Raw genomic sequence first — 10,090 nt, forward strand, 5'->3', positions numbered from 1 at the left:
TGACCTTTGTCGCTTATTCAAGTGACAAGCTCAAAGCAATCGTGTATGATGCTGGTCACCATTATATTTAAAGGGTCAACCAAGGTCATTAACCTTAGATGAACATGAGACCTTTTGCTTAGAAACAGTTATCTAGGTTTTGAGGCACGTTAGAGACCAGCCTGGAGTTTGACTGTTTGGCCTTATTTGACCCGAAAGTCATAGCCTAGGAACCTCAAACTTTGACCTAAGTGAGTTCACATACTGGTCCACACCCACTATGAATCTGGTGTTTTTAGCTCTCTTAGTTCCCGAGAACTCAGGGCGGTCAGGGGGGTCAAATTAACTCCCCACCCGAGCAAACGGTATCTGGCCGGCCATCCGGGCGCGTGTTAAAAATGTAAACTGAATTGATTTCACGGTACCTTCTGGTTTCTGTTCTGGTTACAACGTAAAAATTTGCAATGAAACAAAGAAAACCGTATTCCTCGTTAACAAGTAAACTATATCCGGGATATCTTTTTGTGGGGAGGGGGGGGGGAAGTCACCATAAAGGAGGCTTAAGTCAACCCTTTGTTCCCCTTAGCAAGGCCCTGGCTGCCCCCTGCCTACACACAAAAGCAGATCGAGTCATCTTCGTTGAATGACGGGCAATTAAATGTCCGTTGGGTCAATTCATATATAGTATAAAGTAGATAAATGGGCAGCTTCCCGGCAGCATTTTTCTGGGGTGGTGTGGTGTAAGGAAAGATCATTCAGAAAAAGGTGCTAACGCAGGCGTCCAGCACATCTTTTAAATTCCGATTAGTAGCAATGCTGCTCCAGAAATGTGCAACAAAGCAGCCATACCACCAGTTCGCGGTCAGTCATTCGGAGACAGCCGGGCCAGGACAATGGCCACCGACGGCGGATGGGAGCAGAGCTCAATGAATATATGACAGAATGGCCTTCATTCTGTAGCTTGGCTTTCAAAAGAGGATCTCAAGTTCTAAGGCTTTTGTCACACGGTCTTTGGCAGTTTCAAGCTTCCGAATTGTATCCACCTAAAATGCCGGGACAAATCTTATCTTTTGAAAAGCAGCCAGCAAAATGAAGGCGCATGCAAAATCAGCTGTACTGTGAGCGATCGATTCACGTTCAAAACTCTCACAGGCGTATGCTCAGGCCATATTCTGGCATCTACCTTGTGGAGACGGATGCCTACTCATTGACCCGAAATGCCTACCGGCTCGTCGCATTTCGGCTCCCCAGGAAAGATGACGTTGAAATGAACGAATAATCTTGGGAAGCTGGATAGCCTTATTTCCCGAATGACATATGAGTCGTAAAGGCAAGAGTGTGCATCAATGAGAAACAGCTCTAGACGCAAATCTAGAATAGTAGTCATTACATCTGAATAAAGAGAGATAACCTCCTTCTTTACCCTCCCCCCCCCCGGTCGTCGGGCTTATTTTCCAGAAAAAGTTTCTGAAGAACGCCCCGAGCTTGGCCCCCTCCACTTTTTGAAACGTTCATACGCTTTTGTGTAAAGTACGTGCAAGAATTTATCCAGGCACGTTTCCTGACCGTTTCCTCATGCTCCCCACATACCACCAACCGACGGACCTTGCGTCGTCCAACTCGTATTCAAATGGGAATTGGATCCCAAAATCGTGAAAGTTATCCACTCCCATCGAACGAAAACAAATTCAGAATGCCCACCTCTCAACAGCCTCATTTCCTAGTGTCTAGGCGCACTAAAACCTCGCCGATGTTGGCAAAATCGGTACTAAACACTCTTCCCCGCTTAGCAAGAATTCGTACTAAATATTCTCGATGATGTGTTGAGCCACTTTGTAAGATGTGTGCTTAGTAGTTGTCAAAAGAGGGTAATATAAGTGGCGTCATGATTGATGATTAGACACATATTAAGGAGACATGTGCCTGGATCCGAAGGCCAGATGCAGAGTCCCATAGTATCCCATGTTCATAGTATGCTGGGATCTTTCGGAGAGCTTCTGGCGCGTGCCTGCTGACTGCTTGTATGTAATCAGTCCTCTGTTGGTAATCGGAATCACAGATTATGGGGACAATCATGAATATTTGGAAGCAGATAAGCATGATTTGAGCTGACCCTGATCCTAACCAACTGTATGTGTGCCATGCCCAGGATGAGAACATGTGTTTACATGTGTGTTACAATTTTTGGTTATTAAAGCCACACCCACATTTTGTTTGTAGCATAACTTAGATGCACACTGTTTTTAGTGAAGCACTTTGTATGTATCAAAATCAAGGTTTCCCAAAGAATGTTCAGTGATGCTTTTTAGGAGGGGGCTTACCAGCTCTTTTAGTTCCCTTACTCCAGTCCTGTTGCCAGAATCCAGCTTATGGCCCAGAGGAGTGTGTGCAGACCAATGCATGCATTTCCTTTGGGGTTATACATTTGTTGCTTTATTATTTAAACCAGGTATGACCAAGATGGAAATCTGGACAAAGTCAGTATGAGAAGGATGATTATAGGCTTGTGGCAGCTGTTAGACCTATGAAGTTTAAATAAAGTGCTTGACATTCTGTTTTGTTACAAGCTCTTGCTGCTGCTGGTAAATGGCTCCAAATAGAGTTGAAAATTGAAAGACAGAATTGAAAAGGTATGTGTACAATGACTGACTGTTAGCACTAGTGACATGACAATGACTGCATAGAATTATTGCCTAACTGGCCAATATTGCCAGTTTTTCTAAATGACAGGCTGCCAGTTGCATGGCCACAGAATGAGGACAGCCTGGTTAATCTGTTCCCAACCAATTTGCATCATTGCTGTTTGGGGGGATGGGTCCAGAAATAGCTCATGAATGCCTCCTCAATGAAACTCAACATCACATCCAAATGAGGTGAAATCGAGGAATGATGTATGTTCAAAAGGGCCTGTTGGCAGCTAGAGAGCCCAAGGTATATTACAGTGTAGGGAGATGATGTCATGTCAACTAGAAAGGGATGGCTGTTGACTATCACGCCCACACAGTTTTGTTTCATAGGATGGGGACTGGAATGTCTTGCACTATATACCAGTGCTTTGGTCTGGAGGCTGGTTTATCATTAAATGAAGAAGGCTTTATGCCAAAGCTTTTTCTTTCTCACCTTGCATGCAATATGATTTCTGCTGTCCACTGTATGCAATAGTCTGTCACTGGGTGTCTCTTCAGTGCTGTTGGACAAAATAGTTGACATCAGGCCTTGGTAATAAAGGAAGTGAGCTCCAAGTAGTTGTTTGAAGTGATTTGCTCTTAGGTCCACACACTGGTTGAGGCTTTTTTTAGCCTTTTGCAACATTTGGTAACAGTCATTTTGTTTATGCTGTACTTCACTGGATTCAAAATGCTATCATCAATTCCCACACTTCCTGTAGCAAAGTGATGAGAAGGTTTATTGTGGATATCCACCCCCCAGGAAATTCCCACTTCTTTCTGCTTTTACATTTTTCTGGTTCTTGTCAGTTGCCAGCATTTTGTAGTCAACCTTGTCTTTGCTTGTCAGTGGTCGACTCCAGTGAAGCTGGTGTGGCTGTTCCAGAGCGGTGTTTGGTTTGGCCACCTAATGCTGCCAGGTCCAATTAAAGCTGATAGGCGACTGCTTGATTCGGCGATCGTGTCGCTGGTCATAACGCCTGCTTTGTGGCATAATCTCAGCATAGCTCCCACTTGGTGTGTTCATTGAGCTCTGTAGGCAAGAATGCTGATGGATGACGGTTTTCTGTATGATGGGCAATATATTAACATAAAGAGTAGGACGGCATTGTTGATGACTGAATATGAACAAAGATGGCAAGTTTAGTATGCCCAGTTACAGCAGGCTGTGCATATGCCAGCATGCTTTGTGTGATGTACAAGGCTTTTGGTCAGTGGCACAAGCTGATGCCCTGCATAATGTTCCTTAGACATGGTGCAGATCAGTTGTCAAATTTTTATATATGCCTTTGATTGTTTCCAGTTAGCCCATGCACCACACAGTGAGCGGCTGCTGAAGGCTGCCCGGCTTCTAGCACCATGATGTCCTCCAAGCCTAAGGCGTGCATCCTGGACCGTTCACTGAGCAGAGGCAAGGGTGAAGTGAATCTCAGCCTGTTTCGCCCTGCTCTTCGCCGAGATCGTCCACTACACACCCACAACCGGGTGCAGTCAGTGTCCGAGCTGCAGAACAAGTGAGCACTCAACCCATATGTATGCCTAGCTCCCTGAGTTAACTATGCAATGGCTGATGTTTTTGCTGAGGCATGCATTCATGTGTAAACAGACAACATTATTGGGTCTGCTTCCATGGATTGGGGTAAATGCCAATGACGTGCAAAGTGTACTATGGCTGCAAAGTGTGCTATAACTGGAAAGTGTATTATTCGTCAGCTGTGTCTTTACATTTAATGAGCAAAAGCCAGATTTCTTCATGAATGCACGGAAAATAATGCATGTTCTGTCTTGGTTGATGTTTAAGAACTCGTTCTCATCATCTGTTTTTCCCATCTTTAAAAAATTATAGCGTATACGTGCCCTGTCCTATGAGTTACGGTGCAAGAACTCCGGCTCAGATAGCCACGACGCCACCTCCAAGGCGGCGGTTGAACGCTCTCTATGAGCTCTGGTGTGGACCACCGATACGCCACTGTTGCTTTGCTTTGACGGTAACAAACACGCGCGTTTCCGCAGGCTGGCGGAGATGGGGTATCACGTGGGTATCCGGATGCTCGACCTCATCGTTGTTCGAGAGCGGAATCTCAAGCGGGAGACCAAGATACTGAACATACTGCTATTTATTAAGGGCACCTTCTGGAAGGTAGGGCTCCGCACAACGCTTGCGATCTTTCTGGACAGGCCGTGGCCCTCTGTTAATGGAAGATCTTATCTGAGAACCTTCGGATGTTGGTTTGATACAACTGGCGACACTTCACGTCCTATGCGCCAGTTCTGTTCTGTCGATGATACAGAGCTATAGGCGCTACAAAGTCCTCGGTCCCACACTTCACTGTGTAGTCTATAGCGTTTCAAAAGCGACCAGTGCAGCTGCAGCACTCCCATGTTTTCCCCCACAAATCATCGCTTCGCAACGGCACTTCGCAACGGTACGATTCACCGCGCCGCCGATCCACCACCTGAGCTTGTGACGTGCCGCCACCCCCGCAGCCGAAGGTACACTGGGCAGCACGTGCCTCCGCCGCGCGCCGTCGCCGTCGGCGCCGTGGCCTGGCCCGACCGGTGACGTCCCCGTGCCCACACCGTCCGCCGTCGCCGTCGGCGCCGTGGCCCGGCCCGACCGGTGACGCCCCTGTGCCCACACCCTCCGCAGACCATGTTCGGCAAGGAGGCGGACAAGCTGGAGCACGCCAATGACGACGAGCGCATGTACTACATCATCGAGAAGGAGCCGCTGGTCAGCACCTTCATCTCGGTGCCCAAGGACAAGGGCAAGCCTGAACTGCGCCGCATTCGTCGCTGGCATGATCGAGGCCGTGTTGTGCGGCTCAAACTTCGTGAGTGCCGGCACGGAGCGGAGTCGTCCGAGCCCGTTGGCAGGGCAGGGGAACTGTCATACTGGAGGGAGTCAAACCAATGGCGTGGTGGACGGGGACGGCCCCTGAAAGCGTTAAAGTCAATTGTCGCCTCCCGGGGGAGGGGCGGTACGCGAAGCCTCAGGGAGGGAAGCAGGCCTCCTTCCTTCGCCCTAATTTATGCGCCAGCGGTGATAGGGATTCCTTGCTTTCAGTGCTTCGCGTGTGAGGTGACGATTGTTTTGTTTAAAGCGATCCGCTATGCAATGGCATTAAATGTTTCGACTTGAAAGTGCTCAATGCGCTGTTTGGATATCCTCATCCTCATCAATCTGCCGTGTTTTATCAAGTGGCCTTTGCTCATGAAAAGTCATACACGTCGATGCATGGGTGTCGATTCCTTAAAATGATGGGCCAGATTCGTGGCAGTCATCATGAAGGAACAGGTCCAAACACTTCTCGGGCTTCGTGCCTTATGATCTGGTTATCCATTACATATGCATAGTGTCAGCATTATATGTGGCTACCATGACCCATTTATATGAAGGTTCTCGACACACCAAAATTGCATCGATAAAACATTGCATTTAGTGAGGATTAACGTTAACGAATTGATGTTTATAGCTGCTAATGTTTAACTCAAAACATAATTTAAGAACGTGATCTTCAGTATTTCCCAAATACACTTAGGCAGATACCCTCCTGTTGATAATCCATTTTCCCGATATTTTCGATAAATACAAATGACGAGCCAGCTGCACGTCTGGAGGACACTATCCGAGCTGTTGTACCTCTAAAGGGGAAGCGACTTTTCACCCCTCTCACTTCGAACGTGGGAAAATGAAACACCCGCCATAGCAGTGTCATGCGCGATGCAGGTTGATTGTAACAGCGTCACTAGTTGAGCTAGCTCTTCAGCTACCATGAGAATTTAAACTGACTGTGTACAGTCGGTGCTCAAGAGCTCACCCACGCAGGGGCGTAGCCGGAGTCTTGGTACTTGGGGGCTGGTACACATGGTTGACCAAGCCCCTTCCCCATGGCGGAAGGCCCCATCCAATAATAAAACTCACCGGATATGGCCCGTTTGATCTGGAGGGGAGCCATGTCCCTAAAAAGGCAGGAGGCACCGATGGATGTAACTCTATTTTTATTTTGAAGCCGTGAAACTGAAATAAGTAGGCGTTAAATCATTGCATTTAATAAACCACATGTGCTATCGATTTGATAACGTTTCAGTAGACTTCCTAATCCGATAGCACTCAGAGGCTGTGCTGGAATTGTTCTGGGTTGTACAGGAACATCGTGAACGTAGATCTTAGATCGAGACAGCGTCGTAAATTTGCATTCACACCAAGTAGTTTGGTCTCAGAAGAATCATCGGTCGTCCAGAATTGAGTAGTGAAGGAATTACGCACCAAAGCTTTGGCCCTGCGCGCTCGCATGTCTTTCAACAAAAACCTGGCGTCGGGCGTTGCAGTCTCGGAGACCGCGCGGTGTCGGTTCTGCACCGCATGCTGGGCGATGGCCAGCGGGCGGACACAAACGGCAACGCTGCTGGAAAAATACCTCAAAAACCCTTTAGGATGTAAACTGGAACCGCTTATAAAGTGTTCCGGGAGTATGTTTTACTCGTGCAATGTAATAGAAGCTAATTAGCATTTGCAGCACTGCGCACCTGTACTAGAATTCGATGGTTAAACTAGACAAAGCAAGGCAGAAATATCTATTTTCGTGATACTGTCGCTGTTTATTGTTTTTAGAGAACATGCTTCAAAATTCGACAGGTTAGATATACGCTTGCAGTCCAAATTTTGAACGACACGTTTTGATTAAAAAAACTTTTGGCAGCATTGTTTCACGACTGAACTGTACTGGGGCGCCAGGCACCACGCCCCGGTGTTAGCTGGCAAGGGCTCAACGCCGCTCGGTCTCATAGAACCGCAACCGCGGCGATCGGTGTTTTTGTTCCTGAGTTTGTGAACGCGTAGACTCAAAACTGTTACGTGATTGGTTTCACATGCTGATCCAGAGCAAGGATGGGACGCCTCGTTCTTTTGGCCATTTCACTGTTTACCCCACTGTGATCCGCCCTATTAAACACTGAGGAAACCCCGCACCTTTTCGGAGCAGGGAGATCTAGTAGGCAGGCCGATAGGGGGCATATTCTATGTCTCGGTCAGGGGCTTCAGGTTCATTCGGTTACAGCGTGGGGTGCCTGCCGGCTGCCGTGCCGATGACACAGGGGTGGGATCCCTTTCGATGTGCAAGCCCCTACAGGGACACATCATACGTCGGCTGCCTGCCTGACGCTGGAGGCCCCCTGACCGGACCATTTGTCCCCAGGTGAACGGAGGGCCCTCATTGATGCAAAAGGTCCCTTACCGTCGCCGATGTTCAATAATCTGGCTGAAATGGAATGGGGAGCCCTTCGTTTCGGTACCGGGGGGCCCTGCCTGACAAAGGGCTTTCCTTTGTCACATTGCGGGCTCACATAAACTCTCATTTCCTTTTTCATTTGCTAGAGAGCCTCGACCAACGCAAGAGGCCTCTGGCTTTCGGGGATGTCTGGCTTTTGTCCCTGTCCCTGTCTAGCAAATGTTGCCCTGGCCGACACGAGGCCCCTTGCAAACATTGAGCCCTTTTTCAGACTTTGTGGGCCCTGACAAACGAAGACCCTCATTGCTTCAGTGTTCCCTACTTATTCGAATCGCAGATGCCGACCTTGTCCCTGCCCGATAATGGCTGAATAATGGCCATCAGGGCTCAGACCGATGCGGGCCCGATTGTTCAGTGTCGGTGATATTCGGGGCCGAAATAGAGACCAGGGTGTCCCTAATCGGTGCGAGAGGACCTCCGAGATATTTGATGGCCCAGCCCCGCCTTCGTACCTTCCAATCGGGCACTGGATCGTGGTCCCGAGGGGCCCTTCGGCTTCTCTGCAGGCCCCTCTAACACTGTCCCAGGCCGACTCGAGCTCTTTGTCAATACCGGATCCGTGTCAGGCACTGTGGTCCCCTGACCGACACAGGAGCCACTGATTGACTAAAGGGTCCTGGCCAATGTAAGTCGCAGATCTCAGCCCTGCCTCTGCTTGCGAAATTTTCCCTATGTCCTAGACCTGACCTGGGGTATGATCTGGTGACGAAGCTTTCGCGTGCCACGGTCGTTAAGACGGCACCATTGGAGTATACTTTCGCAATATAGGATTGGTGAGGCCGATCGGGGAAAACTTCACACCAAGTGCACTAAAAACTGGACACTTCCCGGATTTCGCCAAATTCCCTCTCAACGACGCTATAGATTTGGATTCCCCCCCCCCCCCCTCCAACAAAAAAGGAAAATGCAGCGTGGTCTAATTCGTTAGCTTACCCGGTCTGGGCGAAAGATGTTGTCGTTGGACACCATTATGATTTTGTTTGGCGTCGATTGTCGAAACCAGACGTCAGCAACCGACGTAGGGTCGATGTTATGTGGGTTCAGACGTTGTTGGACGTGCACGGCTTCGGGAGCAAGAGGTGTAAATCGATTTGCGTGACTAATGTCTGCCATGGAAGTCTCGGCTGATGCCGCGAGGCGGGATGCAGGCGCATCACTCCCATTAGGCATGCTGGACACGGCTGGTGTTGGTGGTCATGGTCGGACGAATACCGCTGTCGGTTTGGTCAGCTGGTGTTGATCGGCAGGTTTTTGTAACCGCTTCATCGAATATTCATGTTGAAGTGAAGGTCGACGCATTTCAAGGGTTCCTCCGAATATAGGCGACTTATGACGGCCACGTTGTTTGGGTGCAAATACTCAACTACTTTTTCATTTTCTCATGAGACGTTGTAGCAAAATACGCAACTTGCTCTGGTCCGTACAGCCTGAACCAGCGCTGAATAATTTCAAAACACCCCCACAATAGCACAAAACTCGACCATGGTCAACAATAAGTATAAATCGTGTAGTTAAAAATATCCAGCATGCAGGAAAACAGGAGAAGCGCAAGTAAACGCGGTACAACCGCGGAGCTTGAAAAGTGTGGCCGACAGTCAAATGCACGAAACGGGGCATTATAGTTTCCACTCCCTTTGGTTCCTGTACCTTTTACAGTCTTCCTTAATTTTGATATAATTTCGAGATTCTTTTGCTCATTTCTTACATGTGCTTCATAAAGTTGGTGGTTGGGGCAAAAGTTGGGGATGAGACGTCAGATTGGACATTGGGAGGGGGGGGGGGGGGGCGGGGGGCAGTGGCCCACCCAACAGAATGTTAATTGGCACCCGTGTGGATGACACGCGGCGTATTACATACGTGATCAGTCAGCAGTGTTCCTGTGTCCATCGGTGCTGTGTCGCGTAAATCAGTTTCCATCAGGCCTCTGCCATCATGTAAACCAGGTCTGATGACCTTGTATAAATCATCCTCCTCCGGCCGGTTAACAATGCCCGCATGTTGAGGCCGGTGGTCGGAGCGCGTCCTCTGACCAGCTTGTCCCGCCCCGCCGTTCCAGCGGGCCAAGGTGACGGCCCACTGCACAAGGGCACGACGTTCATGGTGCGCTTCGAGAGCTCGGTGCTGACCCGGGACGCGCAGGTGGACGGCCGGTAG

At 48.9% G+C, this 10,090-nt stretch overlaps 1 pseudogene; it reads left to right on the plus strand.

Annotated features, from left to right (window-relative positions):
* Positions 1-1,875: 1,875 nt before the first annotated feature.
* Positions 1,876-10,090, plus strand: LOC119103222 (trafficking protein particle complex subunit 5-like; annotated as a pseudogene).

Source organism: Pollicipes pollicipes, unplaced genomic scaffold, assembly GCF_011947565.3.
Source record: "Pollicipes pollicipes isolate AB1234 unplaced genomic scaffold, Ppol_2.1 Scaffold_5724;HRSCAF=6776_pilon_pilon_pilon, whole genome shotgun sequence".
NCBI lineage: Eukaryota > Metazoa > Arthropoda > Thecostraca > Pollicipedomorpha > Pollicipedidae > Pollicipes > Pollicipes pollicipes.